Source organism: Mytilus trossulus, chromosome 9, assembly GCF_036588685.1.
Source record: "Mytilus trossulus isolate FHL-02 chromosome 9, PNRI_Mtr1.1.1.hap1, whole genome shotgun sequence".
NCBI lineage: Eukaryota > Metazoa > Mollusca > Bivalvia > Mytilida > Mytilidae > Mytilus > Mytilus trossulus.
In genome coordinates this window covers 11,635,228-11,654,529 of record NC_086381.1, presented here as the reverse complement: position 1 = coordinate 11,654,529, position 19,302 = coordinate 11,635,228, and the positions used below count along the sequence as shown (strand labels likewise).

Genomic DNA, 19,302 nt, shown 5'->3' with positions numbered 1-19,302 from the left:
TATCTGAAAAAAACTTAAAACTGTGTTTTAATAAATAATCTAATAATCGAATTAATAAAATAACAGAAGAAAGCAGTTTGTACGAAAACTAGAAATGTATAAATATGCATTTTTCAATGAGATGAAAATTCTGTAAAATATGATTAATTTGTATGATACTTGAAAACAAACAAAAAACAATTCTTACCGCCATTAGAATAATTATTTAATCCTTGTCCGACACTGGAATCCGATATTTTTGTTACCTCAGTCTGATGACAGTATGAAGTTACTTGCGCAAACAACCATACATGGGGCGCAAAACGAAATAAAATCGGGAAAATCTGACATTTTCTTTCCTTTTTTGCAAATTCAAGGGTTCTATCACGTGAAATACACAAAAGATCATACACGAGGCGCAAAAGTAACTTGCGCGAGCTTCCATTTCATTGGATAAAACTGTAACGTGATCAATTTCCAATATTAGTTGAAGGTCTTGAAGCTGTCAATCATTTTATTTATATTACAAATTTTATATACCATGTGTCTTACTCATTCGCATATTTAAACAAACTCATCCTTCGGATTCGTTTGTTTAAATATGTTAACTCGTAAAAACCATGGTATATATAGTACTTAAAAAAAGTCTCTTCTTTTCGACTTTTTTCGAACAAATTGACACATAAAATGAATTATATAGTATTGTGGAATTTTTAACATATTTTAGATACTATATATTGTTATCTGATATTGGACGAAAGATGTTGCCCTTTTTTTGTTATTATGTAATACAAGTTCAGATCATTTAAAAACACATATTAAACAGCCAAATGGATGCACAAGAGCTAAAATAGGAGTCATAGATCCTGTTGGCAACAATTATCTGGCTAATTTTATTGATTTTGTAACATTTATTTCAAATATGACCAACTTCTTATCCAAAATCACCAGCACCGTATCAGGACCCACCAGCAAAATGACAGGACCCACCAGCACAGTATCAGGACATGAATAAATTGAGAAAATGCTAAATTTTAATAAATTGCAATGTTTTTTCACAAAAGTGTTTTTTCGTGTGGATTGCGGTATAGAAAGCGGACTCTATGAGCATTTTTGTTTTATTTTTTCAGTTTGAGATTTTCTGAAAATGAGCATTTTTGTGTTACGCTTACTGAAACAGTTTAGAGGGTCATTTTTTTAATGGTTTATATATGAACCCATAAGAAACGAAATTAAAAAATCTCAACTGTTTTCTTCCATTTTTTATGAGTGAAAACGTCAAAAAACATCATTTTCGTCTTTGTTTACATTTTTTCATTGATCACCAGCACCCGTCAGGACCGAATCACCAGCATAGTACCTTCTCTCGCAGGACAACCATACCCACCGTGAAAACCGAGGGTGATTGTAGGTGCTCTGGCAGGGGAAGCAGATCCTGCTCCACATGTGGCACTATTCGTTTTGCTCATGTTGTTACAAAGCCGGTAAATAGTCTAATTCGGTATAGTAGGTCACATTCGTGAAAAGGGAAGGGGATTGTAGTTACGACATAAGGAACACAGCCGATATCATCTGTATAACGTATATTCCATAACGGTCAACCAACTATTCCAGCAGAAACTAAATTGCTTTAAACAATAGTAATCTGAGTAGAATATTCAAAGTAGATTCAAAGTATGACAGAAAATAAACGAATATATGATATGATACCATTTGATTAAAAAGTAAATTTCGTCACTTTTGCCTTCAATTTCGAGTCATCGAAGAAAGCATTTCAATTGCTCGTGTGCTTTAAACATTTCCTTTAATTTTTTTCGTTCAAAATATTTTTCCCTTCGAAGTTCATGTGCCCGTCCGAGGCGTTTTGACGTAAATGAAGATAAGCGCCTGGAAATAGAATATACAAGGATATAGTTTTATTCTGATGCAGAGAATATTTCCTGTGAATATCAAAAGCGTAACGTCAGTAACTATATTTGACATTGTATTACTTTTCAGTGCATTACTCTTTATGACAATCAAAGTTGTTTCTATTTCAATCACATATTTGTCATTTTATCCCTTATTTGATATTTATTTATATATGATGTTTATATTTATTAAAATTATGTTTCGCCGGTTTACGGTTAAATCACATTTAGGTTTCTACGTTGCATCAATCTCAATATAAGGCCACTGAAATGTTATTCTATTTCTTGCTAGTTTTAAAGGGTCCTGAAACATTGCAGCAAATGAAGCCTACTGTCGAATCTGAATTATATCACTAAATCATTAACATTATCTTTTTTGTTTACCTTGGATATTCATTTTTTATTCCGGTTAAATAAGAAAGCTAAACAATCGGCCTTACAATTAAATTATTCTTTTTAAAGAAATAACTAAAAAAATAAATTAAACTATTTCTGTGTTAGTATTTCATTTCTATCGCCGACTCAGATATGGAAACAAAATTAGAAAAGTTAGAATCGGACCTGAATCTGACTAATTCGAAATTAGCAAGTGTGGAATTAATTCTAGAAAATGTTGGTAGTGCCGGGGCTGTTGATGAGTTCTTTTTTTTTTTTTTTTTTTTTTTTTTTTTTTAAAGGCTAAAGGAAATAATTCATCTGAAGGCTCCACAAGTGATAGTTCTTTGTTAACAAAAGGAAAGAAGAAAAAGTGTTCAGATGACATAAAGGGTAACGAAAACAAGGTATTATTAACAGATACACTAAGCGAGGCCTTCTCGTGTCTTTACAACAACTCACCTACTAATTACGATCAAAATACAAACATGAACAATTCGATTAATCAAGGATTTAGTCAATACACACCCATTCAATCAAGTACACCAAATTTCCAGTACCATGGCCAGCCCTACCAGTTTCAACAATACCCCAGTCCACCACCGCCACCCCCACCCCTACCGCCTCATCTAGCAACAAACGGAATTGAGAGGGTACTAAGTGAACTATGTAAAAAAGTTGATTCGATGGAAACAAAACTAAACAAGTTAGACTCTATTGAAGAGCGATTAAACAAATACGAATCGAAATTTAGTGCTGTTGATGTTGATATAAAAACCTGCAAAGACAGAATAAGCACGCTTGAACATAGTGCCCAATTCATGTCCGATATAAAGGATGAACACCAAGCTATTAAAAAGAAACTTGAAAAGGTGTCTGAAAGCATAGAAACCTCAAAAACAGTAAATTTAAATGTGAAAAATAGACTTGTCGACGTTGAAAAACAAAACTTTAGCAATAACCTTCTGTTCTTTGCTATCGATGAACAAATTGAAGTTACTGAAATGGATACCGGAATAAACGGGGCACAGGGTGATCACGAGGAGGCGAATGCGGCGGAAAAAAAAGTACCGGAAAATTGCATCAACATCATTACAGATTTTCTCGAGCAAAGGTTGAACATTAAAGACGCTAAAACGCACATAAAACTCGAAAAAGCCTATAGACTTGGTAGGAAAAAGACGAACGCCGAAAAACCGAGACCAATAGTGGTAAAGTTTGCTGAATTCGGTGATCGAGAAACGGTACGAAAAGCTTCGGGTCGCTTAAGACAGACACAATTTGGGATTAGTCCTCAGTATCCGACAGAAGTTTTATTAAAACGAAAAAAATTGATACCAGTGATGAAGGAAAAACGTAAAGAAAATAAAGAGGCATATCTAGTAGGAGATAAATTGTTCGTTGAAGGAAAGTTGTGGCAGGAATAGGAGTTTGCGGAGAATGGCTGTACTACTGTTGAAAGTGATAAATGTAATAAATGTTCATTAAATGTGTGCTCATGGAATATATCTAAAGGTCTGTTGCGGAAACTGAAAGATAAAGAATTTTTAATGGAAATAACAAATTGTGATATCGTATGCTTAAATGAGTGCTGGGTCAAATGCCCGACGGAATTCGAATTAAATGGCTATGATAAAAAGTTTGTTTATAGGGAAAAGTGCAACGGAGGAGGAGTTATTGTTTTCTATAGAAAGTGGTTAAATCCGTATATTGAAGTATTGAATTGTTGTGCTAATAGTATGATATGGTTAAAAATAAGCAATGTTATTATGGTTGATAGTAAAGATTTGTATATGTGTGCTATATATATGCCCCCTGATAATAATGTGTTTTACCGAAAGTATGACTTAGATGTCTTTGAAGTTTTGCAGGAACAAATAGAACATTATAGTGTATTGGGTAACATCGCAGTGATTGGTGATCTCAACGGAAGAATAGGTTTAGAAAATGACTTCATAATGCAAGACAATTTAAATGTATTTAATTGCAATGAAACTGATTTACTTAATTATGAACCTGATCTACCAAGTATAAGAACAACAGAGGACATAAAGCCGGCTAATTCATTTGGTCGTAAAATTTTGAACTTATGTAAATCTTCTGGTATAAGAGTATGTAATGGTCGTTTTGGGAAAAAAAGTGAAACTTTTACATTTCAAAATAAGAATGGATGTAGCGTAATTGATTATTTGCTTTTATCTTGTGATTCATTTTCTATTGTTAATGATTTTGTCATTGGTGATTTTACTACTTTTTCATGTCATGCACCGTTAAAAGTTGTTTTTAAACTTAAAGGATTAACTTTAAATGAAATATGTACTTGTAAAACTGTTAAATATGATTGTTATAAATGGAATGAAGGGTTAAAAGATGACGTTAAAAGGGACCTTGCGGCAAATTCCGATAAAGTTAATGAACTGATGAATAGTTTATCCGACGAGCCAAGGAATATCGACCAAATTGTGAACAATATTAATTCGTGTCTCTCAGATATTGTCAATAAATATACAAAAACAGAAGTGACTAAAGTTTTAAAATGTGATTATTGTAACAGCTTAAAGCGAACTTATAAACCTATAAATATACGACAAGATAAACCATGGATAAATGATGACTGCAAACAATTGTATATTGAATATAAACGCTCATTGAAACAATTTAACCAAAACAAGTGTGAAGAAAATAGACTAATTTTAAATCTTGCTAAACAAAGATTTAAACGAAGTGAGAATAGTTTAAAAAGACGATATAAAAAACAGAGAGGAAACATGTTGAGTTCTATGAGAAAAACGAATCCAAAGTACTTTTATCGAAAATTCAGGAAACGAAAAAAGGCCAAACAAAGCAACAAAAAATTAAACGATTTTGTGACTCATTTTAAAAACTTAGTTTCTAAAGAAGAAATTGACGACGGACCGGAAGAAGAAGTCAACAATGAAGTAATTTACGAAGAATTGGACCGACCTTTTATGGAGCAAGAAATTGATGTTTGCGTTAAAAAATTGAAAACTGAAAAAGCAACAGGCTATGACAATCTATTAAATGAATTTTTGAAGGAGTGTAAATTAGTCCTACTGCCATTGTTATGTAAACTTTTTAACGTAATACTTATTACCGGTTGGTTTCCAGAAATATGGGTCAAGAGTGTTTTAGTTCCGCTATTTAAAAAAGGTCAAGTTGATGATACAGGAAATTACAGAGGAATTTCGCTTGTGTCTCATGTTGGGAAATTGTTTACTTCTGTCATTAATACAAGACTATTGAAGTGGTGCAAAGAATACAGTATATTGACTGATGCGCAATTTGGATTTGTCCCTGGATATGGTACACACGACGCGATTTTTGCCCTTCATTCTATTGTATCAAAAAGTTTACGTAAAGGAAAGCGTCTCTATTGTTGTTTCATTGATTTTGTCAAAGCTTTCGACAGTGTGTCACATTATGTTTTATGGCAAAAAATGTTAAAATGCGGTATTAGTGGAAATTTACTGAATCTTATTAAATCAATGTATTCTAAGTTAAAAACTTGTGTTAAATTAGATGGTGAATTTTCAGATTTCTTTCATTGTAATGTTGGCCTAATGCAAGGCGAATCATTATCACCATTTTTATATGCAATTTATGTAAATGACATAGAAATTGAGTTAATTAAACAAGGAATAGAACCATATGAAGTAAAATTGTTAAATCTTTATCTTTTTATGTATGCTGATGATACAGTTCTCTTCAGCGAAAGTATTTCTGATTTACAAAAAATGATAGTCACTGTATATGATAGTTCATACAAGAATGGTCTTGATATTAATTTAAGAAAAACCAAAATAGTTGTTTTTCGTAACAAAGGTGTACTGAAAGAGAACGAAAAATGGTATTTGAATGGTAAAATGATAGAAATGTGTGATCAGTTTGTATATCTTGGTTTGTTATTAAACTATAACGGTACTTTTACTGTAACACAGAAAACACTATCTGAACAGGGTAGAAAGGCTACATTTTGTTTATTGAGTAAGATTTATGATGATTGTTATAACACTGAGACTTTGATGTCCCTTTTTGATACATATGTAACAAGTATTGTGAATTACGGTTGTGAAATATGGGGTTTCCATAAAGGAGCTGATATAGAAACGCTTCATTTGTATTACTTAAAAAGAATTTTGAAAGTGAGAAAAACGACTGTGAGCCATATGGTGTATTTTGAACTTGGTCGTTTACCATTGTATGTTAATAGATATGTAAGAATGGTACGTTATTGGTTGAAGCTATTAGCATCTAATAATTGTATATTGCATAGTATTTATGAAGATATGTACGAATCTAGTTTTGTCAAACCGAATGATAAACTCAATTGGAAGACATACTAAACAGGTATGGACAAAGTGTTGGAAATAGTCAATTATTTTTGCATGAATTTAAAAAAAGAATTGTTGATAATTATATAGCCGAAGCCTTGTCATTTTTTGAAAACACTTCAAAATGTTATTTATATCAATATATACATGATGGACATACTTTGCAATTTTATTTGAATCGATCATTGAACAGTTTATATCAGTCATATGTAACTAAATTATAGAATAAATTCACATTCACTTAATGTAGAAACTGGAAGATACTTTAATATTTCCAGAAATGAGCGTGTTTGTAATATGTGTAATAAGAAAGTCATCGAAGACGAATATCATTTTATATTAGAGTGTGATAAATATGTAAATGTCAGAAGTAAATATATTAAGATATATTATTACAGAAACCCATCTACCTTCAAATTAGTTCAATTACTATCTGTAAGAAATATTAAAGAATTAAATAATCTGGGTAAATATTTGTACGAGGCAGAGAAAATTCGTAACACTTGATTTTTGTTTTGTACCTTTATTACCAATGTAAATTATATGCCAAACTCCGCTATATAGTAATGCTGTATATGTTTATGTATATGTTTATGTAAACTGTATAATTTGTGTATGTATTTAAGCCTATGAGCTGTATATTTGCTTACGGAATAAAGAATTATTACTCATTATGGGAATGATTATATTTTGTTAAATATAAAATTAAGCCTTTGGTGGGGTTTGTATTGCTCAGTCTTTAGTTTTCTATGTTGTGTTGTGTGTACTTTTGCTTGTCTTTTTGGTGTTTTTTTTCCGACTTGTTTGGATGCCCCTTCGGTATCTTTTTCGCTTATTTTTTTAGGTCTTTTCTCATCGGTTGTTGCCGTTTCTTCCTGTTAGGTCTGGGAAAACTTTGAACTAGCTTTCAGTTATTGCGAGTAATCATAGTCAGGACGGTATTGTATGTCTCTTCGTTTGGGGTTTCTGTGAGTTAGATTTTCATATTGTTGTGCCTTGAAACTACTGTCCCAAGTTATAGAGAAAGTTTAAAGTTCATGAACATACACCTTTTTCATATAAAAAAAAACCTAGTGAATGATGTTCTATAATAATCCCTTATATTCAGTAATGCATTAAACGGAATGAATTTAGTTTCCTTGTAATTGTTTGAATAATTATTAGTTATTTTTATTTTTACAGTAATGCAGGGAGGTTTTGCCTTTTTGGAAGCTGATTCAGTGCGAAGTAAGAATACTACCAACATCCTCATAAAAAAAATAATTGGATGCCTGTGAGTATCTGTAATTTCAGTAATGTATTTATCACATGGTGATGTCAAAGCCAAATCAGATCATTGATTCACATGAAATTCTTGCAGATACAAATTTGAGGAAAACTGCCACAGTTAAAATCAAAGTTAAAATGGTAATTTCATATAGAAATTATCACATTCGGTCAGTTTTTTACTTACTCTTATCCAAACCAATGTTGCATATGAAATGTCAAATATTTCAGCTATTTATTTTTTTTATATATTTTAACAAGGTTTTGTAGTATTTCGGATCACGGTACAATTCTTTAGATGCTAAGGAGGTTAAAAGTAAAAAAAGAAAATATGGGGAATATTTTCGAAGTGGCAGATGTTTTGCGAATTTTGTTGTAAATATTGTCAAAAAAAGAATGAGAAGAACATTCTGAACATAAATTTCATCTACATAGATATCTTTGATAAGGGTTTTTTTCCAGTTATATCAGGAATATCTTACTGGATGGTCGGGTATGCGTTTGGATTTGGATATGGGAATGCTTTCATTGGTTACAGTGGATTTGCTTTGCCTGGAGTTGAAGGCAGTTCGTATGCTTATTGGTTTTTTCAAAACGTATTTGCCGCAACAGCAGCTATCATAGTTTCAGGAGCAGTCGCTGAGAGGTGTGACTTTGTAGCATACTTGATTTACAGTTCATGTATTACAGGTGCGAAGGTGATGAATGGATGTGTAAAAGTCCAATATAGTAAATATTACTTGCATATTGTAATTGAGAATACGTGTTAAAATGATTTGAAATTATCCTGCTTTGACTACTAGACATACCAATAGTGATGACTCTAAGAGGGCATCTTTACAAGATAACATTCCGCAGGAAAACATTTCACACTACTTCGAAAAATTATTCTGGTACTGCACCCGTGTACATTTTCCTGTCTTATTTTTCCGGTGTGTTTACTGATATTTTAATCTCAATCTGTTATTTCATAGTTTTTTATTTCATTGTTTACAATCCATGCGTAATTTCAATATATTATATAGGATTTATTTATCCTGTTTTAACACACTGGGGGGCATGGTCCTCTGGTGGCTGGTTAGCAGTTGGATTTACAGATGGGCCTTTTGAAATTACCTATAGTGTAAGTATGAATAATAACAAATGGTTGGTTATGCAATCCCATGGACTGTTCCAAAAAAAGACGCTAAAATGGCTGCATTTTTATTTGTATACAAAAATATATTTTTGAGTATGCATGCAACGAGCTAACAGTTATGTGAACAGTTTTTAAAAAGTTCAAGAAAAGAAACATGTAGGGCTAAATAGGAGAGTTAAATTGACAACAAACTTACTCTTTTGTAGTGATGTGTTTTTTGTTGCTTATTTTTGTTTTGTTTTGTAACGAAGAAAACAGGCAATTCCAATTTCTGGTCACGATCTACAGGTCTGTAATTGAATTTCAATTAACACTAATGAAGGCTGATTGAATAAAATGATTATTTGAAATTCTCTTAGTTTTTGTAAAAATAACTTCATTGCCATAACATAGAATTCGTTTTATTTATCATATTTAACCCTTGTGTATCGTTTCACGTTGATATTATTAGGGGTTAACCGAAAGCATTACCTACCATTTAAGTATGGAATCTTTTATGTCTTGTTTAATGTCGAAACTTTAAAATTAAGTCATACAAAAACCGAATAATAAACTGTTTTACATAGGATTTTGCTGGAAGTGGAATTGTTCACTGTGCAGGAGGTGTTGCAGCCTTCGTAGCTGCTGCTGTAATGGGGCCTCGTATTGGCAGATTTGATAAAGAGACCGGAAACCCGGTGGACATTAAAGGCCATTCAGTTCCTGTAAGGGTGCTATAAACAGTTTCGTATAAAAAACTAGGGGTTATTCCCTGACTAAAAATAACCATAGAGGGAAACCCCTGTTTATTAACTCAATTGGTGCAAAAGTATCATGTTTTTTGTGTTTGATTGTGAAAAATAGTTAATTAGCTTTCAATTAAAACAGGTTGAATGATTGAAATATTTTTAAAAATTAAATTAACTTTACATGTTTTGAGGGGAGACAACTTTGTAAACATCCTGTTTTTTTGGCAGTGAAAATTGAAAACTTATTTGCAGCCACTGTAGCTCTTTTCGGAGCAGGAAACCGTACCCTGAAACAAGATTTTTTCGAAAGGCCAGGTAAAAACCTACAAATTTCATACAGTTTTGATTATGAAAAATGTGCATGGATCATGTCTTCATGTCTGTGCACATGACCTGGTTTCAAGTTTTTTCTGTCAAAATTAGAGCTTTTTTCCCCCATGTTCATTGGATGGAATGTTTTTAATATATTAAAAGTACACATCATTTTTATTTCATTATAAACTAGAGAACATTCTGATTCCAGTGATATCAAGTTTTATACAAGTATCTTTATTAATCAGTCCACCACTAAGGGTCACTTATGCATGGTCCCTAAAAATGTGACGTCATAGAAAAAAACTGTTGATTGCACCCTAAGTAATTTGTTGGTGTCAATATATTTAAAGATTGAAAATAAAGTTTTAACATGAATGCCCATGAAGATATGCTCATTTGCTCACATTTTTTTTTAAAACACATTACTAATATCTTATTAGAGACGACTTTGAAATACTGATAAAAGATATTTAGTGGTTCAATTTTAATATTATTTTTTTTCTTTAAACTCTACTTTAAAACTCTTATCACAATAAACTATGACTTAAAACATGTATACTTTTGTCTGAAAAGCAGAGTAACTTTTTGTATCAAAACTAAAATAATTAAATTGAAATAGTTTGTTATTAACGCAGAGAAGAACAAATATCGTCTTTTAAAAAATAATTCATTATTTCTCGATATGTATATCAAGTATGTCATAAAACTCTTACCGAAGTGACCGTTCTCATTTTATGCGTTCGTCGAGACATGTTTGCTTGACTCTTATGCAATTTTCACTATCAAGAACAATAATATTTGTCACAATCAAACGTGTGTTAGATTTGTGAATGTATTCCACTAAAGTATTGCATTATACCGTAGTCAAACTGCTATTCTTTTGCTTCAGTTTGCAGCCTTGGGAGGATTTATTCTTTTATTTGGATTTCTTGCTTTCAACGGTTCTTCTCAAGGAGCGATCTCAAGTGCAGGCGATGGCGTGGCAGTAGCTACTGCTGTTAAGAGTACTGTATGGGCGGAACTGGTGGTGCCTTTCTCACACTTACACTCAATAGACTTAAGTGGATTGGAGACAGTACTTGGAGCTTCTTAACAACTCTTATTGGATGTAGCTGGAATAGTAGGTGCAAGATACGTTCATGGATCTATATTGAATGTTCATTCCAACGAACATGTGAAACGCTGTCTCATGTTATTATTTTTAATTTTGCAACAACTTGTTCCAGGCAAATTCTTAAGTTCTTATATAACGTATTTTAAAACGAATGAAAAAAAATTTATGAGGTTTAATGTTTCAAAAATGGGAATAACTACTGATACTAAAATAAACACTGTGCATCTGAACGATACGATTATCGAAAACCGGATTAGAACAATCGTTTAATAGCTTTGTACTGAATAAAAATGTACGATATGGCATATTCAGGTCAAAAGTCAGGTGTCCAAAAGCTGTGTCAAGCTATCAATCGTCCGAATCTAAACAAAAGTATGAACTAATTTAACAGATTAGTTTTTGTCAAAAGTCTGCCCTTAAAACCCAAATTCCGTCTTGATAACCAAAACCCCTATTAATACTTGTCACAAATCAGAAACCTGTTATTATTAAAAGTTGTCCATCATTTATATGTAGGTTGCTGTGTGCGCCTCGTGTAATCAGATAATAACATACGGGGCATGTATTATCGGTATAATAGGAGGTGTCATGTATATGATAACTACATGGACAGTCTTAAAGTTGAAGGTTGACGATCCACTTGATGCAACTGCAGGTAAATGATGATATTAAATACCTTTTAGAGAGAAAATCGCAATCACAGGCTAATTCTATTTTATGCAGGACACAAAAAATATTTTTGTCAACACAAAAAATTGACACTTGCAATAAAATTTGTGCCAAATAACATCTTTGAGTGCGGGAAATACAACCTTAGTGTTTAAACTAATTCTTACATCAACATTTAATAGAAGACTAAATACGAATGAAACATATCCAAAACGAAACAGGTTTATTGACACATATAAACGAACAATCTCATTAAAGCATAATGGTTTCGAGTTTATCTAAAACAAAAGTTAGTGTCACGGTTAAAAAAGTGATATGAAAGCGAGTGAATGAAAAGCATGGCAGTGCACTTTGAACATTTGGTCAACATTACAAATTGGTCTCCCAAAGTATTTGGGCTAATTGTACGTTTGTCATGTTTTATCTATATAAGAAGATGTGTAATGAGTACCAAGAGACAACTCACCATTCAAATGAAAAATTATAAAAAGTTAACAATTATATTCAAAGTACGGCCTTCAACACGAAACCTTAGTTCACATCAAACAGCAAGCAATAAAAATACCAAAATGACTAGTGTAAAACAATTAAACGGGAAGACGAACGGTCTAATATTTATATAAAAAATGAAAAAAGAGAAACACCCATTAAACGTTTATTACTCTGTAGAGTTAAATTCAATTTTCAAATTTCTTACTTCGCATTTATAAATTTGTAAATTCTTACAAAGTTAAGATTTAATTTTTCTTTAATGTGTTCCTTTGAGTCCTTTGTAGACATATTCGTTTGATTTTATAGTGATTTAACTTTCGAACTTTATTCAACAAATTCCGAAATTGACTGCTGTTCCCTTATTTGTGATATTTTTTACCTGTTATGTCTGTTTGTTTTATCAACACATCGTTGTCAATATTATAGAATGTGATGCAACTGTCTTACAAGTGAGTGGTTTAGCTAGCTACAAAACCAGGTTTTCTTCTCTATTTTCTACATAAGAAAATGCCAGTACCAGGCCAGAAATATGACAGTTGATATCCATTCGTTTCAATGATGCGTTTGGGCTTTTGATTTAGCCTTTTCCTAAAGGACTGTTCGTTTAGAATTTTCATCGATGTTCGGTATTTTTGTTATTTTACTTATTTCATATAACTCATTGATGATTTATGCATCCTTGGCTTTCAAACTTTCTGGTTTTAGTATTCTTGACAAAGGTTAGTCCAGGAAAGAACATCGACCTCACCAATTCTTTAAAGTGTTCGATTATAATCGTAGTTCATTTTGGTGGCGGAGTTTGGAGAGTTATAGCATGCTCCTTCTTTTCCACAGAATTTGGAGTTCTTTATCACTGTGGTAAAAGATTTGCATTGGTATGTAGAATAAGACAATTTCATGAAAAAAAATATCTGAATTTTTAGTATTGTAATTTAGTGATATCAGTGACATGAAATATGTTTCATTCTACAGTGCCCGCTTGTAAACAATAATAAAATAAACTGTTTTACATGGCAAATTTTTTGCACTTTGCATTATGTTTTCATTTACAGCGTTGGAATTATACGAGCCCTTATTACTAACAAATCACTAGCCTTTTGATATGTGCTTGTTTTAACCATACTTTATATCAAAACGTTTATTTTTCTTTTGAACAATGCATGTATTAAACATGTTATTTTCAATAATGCATGATTTCGTGTGCGATTCTCAAAGTAAAGTTAAGTAAATGTTTACGGATTGTTTGAGCATGATAACTACTGAAGTAATCGGAATGATATAGATTCTTAAAGTCAAAAGACAACTGTATCCTTTTACAAATATGATCTTTTTAACAGAACCTGGAAGTACCAGTTTAATAATTTTTCTTTTAATTTACCTTTCAGCAATTAGCTTGGCAGTTAGCAGGAATAGCTGCAATCATAGTATGGACAGCTACTTTAAGCTTCATAATGTTTTATACACTGAAAAAGGTTCACCTGCTTCGAGTTTCATTTGAATTTGAAATGAAAGGTGAGACAAAACAACAACAAAAATTCAATAGTTTAGTATACCTGTAATATCGTAAGATCGTTGTGGGTCTCATAGGTAAACTTCATAAGGAATCTCTGCCATTTTTGGCAGAAAATTTTAATTTGGTTTACAAATATAAAAAAAATGGTTTGTGATGAATTCTTTTTTTTAAGGAATGGATTGTTTTGAAGCAACAATACGCATATTTCCTTTTATTAAGAAGACATGATGTTATATTCAATACCACATTGATTACATTATAATGATATGATACACGTAATGTTTGTCTATGTGATTTAAACATTTATAAAACAGAGAGAGAGAGAGAGAGAGAGAGAGAGAGAGAGAGAGAGAGAGAGAGAGTACCATAACTCAAAAAGTCGAAGAAAGACAAAAAACACATGAAATATAAAGAAAAAAAACATCAGTCCATAAAACACAGTAAAAAGATTAGGAATATCATATCCAGCTCCACAGTTAGGTTCGTTGTGTTTCACTAAGAAATACTTTTTTTAAAGACATTTATGAATGTTTTTGGAGATGCATGAATAATTTATATTTAATAGGTCTCGATATACCGAAACATGTGCTAATTTTTACCATACAAATTTCAAGACGTTTATTTTTCTTTTGAACAATGCATGTATTAAAAATGTTCTTTTCAATCATGCATGATTTCGTGTGCGATTCTCTAAGTAGAGTTCAGTAAATGTATACGGATTGTTTGAGCATGATAACTACTGAAGTAATCGGGATGATATAGATTCGTAAAGTCAAAAGACAACCGTATCCTATTACAAGTATGATCTTTTCAACAGGACCTGGAGGTACCGGTTTATTAATTTTCTGTTAATTTACCTTTCAGCAATTAGCTTGGCAGTTAGCAGGAATAGCTGCAATCATAGCATGGACAGCTACTTTAAGCTTCATAATGTTTTATACACTGAAAAAGGTTCACCTGCTTCGAGTTTCATTTGAATTTGAAATGAAAGGTGAGACAAAACAACAACAAAAATTCAATAGTTTAGTATACCTGTAATATCGTAAGATCGTTGTGGGTCTCATAGGTAAACTTCATAAGGAATCTCTGCCATTTTTGGCAGAAAATTTTAATTTGGTTTACAAATATAAAAAAAATGGTTTGTGATGAATTCTTTTTTTTAAGGAATGGATTGTTTTGAAGCAACAATACGCATATTTCCTTTTATTAAGAAGACATGATGTTATATTCAATACCACATTGATTACATTATAATGATATGATACACGTAATGTTTGTCTATGTGATTTAAACATTTATAAAACAGAGAGAGAGAGAGAGAGAGAGAGAGAGATGATTTTCGCCGTAGCATGAGGACAATCGTTGACTCGTAGACCAACGTCGTGAGGACTGCCATGGAGATATGAGGACAAACATATGTCCTCACTTCAACATTCGTTTATTTTGATCTGCGCGTCTATCTCTACACATGCGCACGATTTTTTGGTTGTGAGGACAAGGGTCCTAACAAATGAACCTCTCACTCTCTTTGCCATGGAATGGATAAGTCTAATCGATAATTTCTTTTTCATAGACTGGTTTCCTCAGTAAATATTCAGTATGCCATCGGAATATTTATATGGGTACCAGATAGCTTTGCATTTGCATTGTAAAGTTCGAGGTGTTCCGAATGGATAGGGTTACTTTTTCTGTGCTTCAGATGGTCATTTAACGGGAAAACGGGGCTTTAATACATGCGGGAGGTGAGTATGCATTTTATGATATTGATATACATGGATCCACCTTCTTTCTCCAACACACAATATACTTCACATGGGTAGAGTAGGCGGATCTCCTGTAGTTGGTGATCGCAATACATGTATACCAGTATTGTCCACAATACTGGTATAAAATTGTTGTACCAGTATTGTATTCCAGTATTGTACCAGTATTGTGCTTTTTATTAAAAATAAACAGTATAGGTAATTAATCTTTTATTAAAAGTGTCACATATATGCATAATGAAATTAGCATATGACATGACAATTTTATTAGGAACGATTGTGTTTAACTGATTAATGCCATTGATGGTACACTGTGATTGTCATCAAATAAAGTTTCAAATCTTCTGATGTTTTTTTCTTAACCATTCTGACTCAGCATTTTAACAAACTCTTTACTTTCTTCTATGTTTTCTTCCATTTCTCTCTTTCCAAGACTCAATATTATATTTTAGTGAATTTTATATTGACACTAATTCTGTAATAGCTTCTGTATAAAAAAAAACTATTATCATCATTGGTATTGTCTATTTTTTCTTCTGATGTGATTTCTGCTATCCCTCCCCCTTCCTATATTGGCATTTAGGTATTCAGTCTCTGTGGACTTTCTCTAAAAGTATGTGACTTGACTTTAAATCAACACAGAAACATTATAAATATATGATAACAGATTTGTAATATAATTGTGTCTGGGTAGGATCTCACTGTGTAAATAGTCTCAGCACTGCAACATATTTGGTGGAGGCATCACTGTATATAAGAAAGATCACAAGTTATACATACTAGCGTATGGTTCCTCTACAAAGGGGGTTAAACTTACAGAGGTAAGGTAAGGTAAGGATTATAACCAGGTTCCCCGTATACAGCAACTAATTTTATAATTGATATCTTTTGTTGTGAGAGATTAATAAGAAAATAAAGACAACTGAAAGAAATGCACAATATGACCTTAGTACACAAAAAAATGTATACATGTATTAAATATCTGTCAAAATATTTGATGGCCAGGCATACATGTAAATGCTGAATTTACAGTGTTTAATATAAGAGTGTAATAATTTGCTTGAATTTATTAAATATTTACTCAGATAATTAATAAGCGTTTCTTCTATTTTATCTATATCATGTATATTGAATTAAATAAAGTAAAGAAATATGATAAATTATTAGCAATTGTTTAAATAATAATGATGATATTAATTGAGTTTATTTCAATAATCCTTTGTTTATTTGTGCCAGTATATTAATGACTTTTAACAGGTTGTTTATTGATTTCACAATTATCCTCTATAATCTTTTTGAGTTCATTTAATCTCCCTTTGATCTTCAATATAGTCTAGTCAACAATACAACTACAATACTGGTATATCAGTAATGTACCAGTATTGCTGTTTTTTTAATAAAAAGTTACAATACTGGTACAAAATTTTTATACCAGTATTGTGGACAATACTGGTATACCAGTATTGCGATCACCAACTACAGGAGATCCGAGTAGGCTTTATTAAAATGTTATTTAAAATGAAGAAACTACAAACGTATGCGCACGTATCCTAACTATTTTTAGTTCCTACTGTCGTGCTGACAGAAGTTTGTCGGGAAACTTTATTTATACAAACAATGCATATCATATGATATAATATCTATTCCTTTTGGAACAAATATTCTATACACTTTATTCCGTCTGAACAAAAACTAATATTTAGCATGTTTAGTCCAGTGGGAAACACAGGCACTTGTCTGAAAAAAAAATTACAATGTTAAAGTAAAGGCTATTTACCTTTAATACACCTTATCACTATTTGTCCGCCATTACTGGGTATCACACAGGTTCTGTAAAATTTTGACGTCATAATACAAAATATCTGACGCCACAATGGAAAAGTGATTGTTGTATGCATCAAAAGTTCAAGCGGCCGTGTCAGCCGGGATTAGCGATAAGGTGTATTTTGTTTAGAGACCATGCAGTGTTCCAGAATATTTGTTCCATTTTAAAAGTAATAATATGAGTAAGTATAACCTATGTGGAAAGGGAAGATAACTTAGCCATGAACAATTTTCTCATCATGTTAATACTTTTAGAAATACCCGAGTCATATATATTGGCATGACCATGATGACACGGGTTATGTTCTTCTCATTTATTTTATGATAGTATTATACTAAACCCCTAACGGGAGGGGTTAATTGTGCCTGATATTCATATGATGAAGACATAATCTTTCAATCAGTAATTGAGGTCTGGAGCTGGCATGCTGAGTATGTTGTTATAATATTGTTTCAGAAAAGGGAGAGGGTTTGGTACAATTAAAACATTTACTCCCGCTGCAAATGCTTGCACCTGTCCTAAGTCAGGAATCTGATGTACAGTAGTTTTCGTCTGTTTATGTAGTTCATACGTGTTTCTCGTTTTTACATAGATAAAACTGTTGGGTTTCCCGTTTGAATGGTTTTAAACTAGTAATTTATGGGGCCCTTTATAGCTTGCTGTTCGGTGTGAGCCAGGCTCAGTGTTGAAATCGTACCTTGACCTATAATGGTTTACTTTTATAAACTGTGACTTAAATAGAGAGTTGTCGCACAGGCACTCATACCACATCTTCCTATATCTACCAACAGGCCCGGTTGAATCTAGGGTATCTCCGGGATCTGTACTGGGTCATGTGTTAAGTTATATCAATGATATCTTGAATAATCAGGTGTTTGTCCAGTAGAAACATCAAATGAGCAGATGCGTAGTGTAAAATAAAGTATCATTTCAGTCATAAACAAGAATGTGTCCATAGTACACGGATGCCCCACTGGCACTATCCTTTTCTATGTTTAGTGGACCGTGGAATTGGGGTAAAAACTCTAATTTGTCATTAACATTAGAAAGATCATATCACAGGGCATATCTATAATACTAAAATTACGAGGTCCAATTTGTCAGCCGTCATCACGTGAAAACGACGAATCAAAGAATTCAACTTTATATACAACTTATATAGTACAAAGGTGTAGATTAAAAATTACACGACTCCAGGACAATTTGTTTTCCACGTAATTAATATTGCCAATAATTATTAAAGAAGTTCCGGGTCGAGTCCGACACCGATACCAATAGTATAATCACCTGTTACTTATTACCTTATCTGTACGTTCCGCATCTGACAGGGGCACCACCAAACAGTGTATGCAGGATTAATATGCTATATACACGGGTCATATTCACAGGGTTGACACTACTAAATTGTTACCTATTGTAGTATTTTAATCAGTTAGACTTTCCAAGATAACAATACGAATACTAAAAATATGGACTAACAATAAGGCGTATAGGTACAGTTTTCAATTTGTTACCGGGCATGAGTGACGTAAAACAGCGAATCTAAGAATTCAACTTAATTTATAACTAATATAGGACAATGCTGTTGATTAAAAAATACTCCATTCCAGGACATTTTGTTTTCCAAATAATTAGTATTTATCATGATCAATAATTGATAAGTTCCAGTTCGACGGGTTCAAACAGAAAGATTTGAAAGCAGAGAAAACTGTGTATCTTATAATCGGCATGATTTTATCAGATGACAATACTAAAACTAAAGTAAGGCTTGCGCATAGTTATATACTTTAATTCAGTCACGAGTGTGTTCTAGTGTGTACTAAGTTTCAAGTTGATTGGACTTCAACTTCATCAAAATCTACC

General features: G+C 32.2%; 1 pseudogene; it reads left to right on the top strand.

The window, feature by feature from the left end:
* Nucleotides 1-4,033: 4,033 nt before the first annotated feature.
* The window catches only part of LOC134684301 (putative ammonium transporter 1), a 110,460-nt pseudogene continuing 95,191 nt past the window's right edge, over nt 4,034-19,302 (top strand).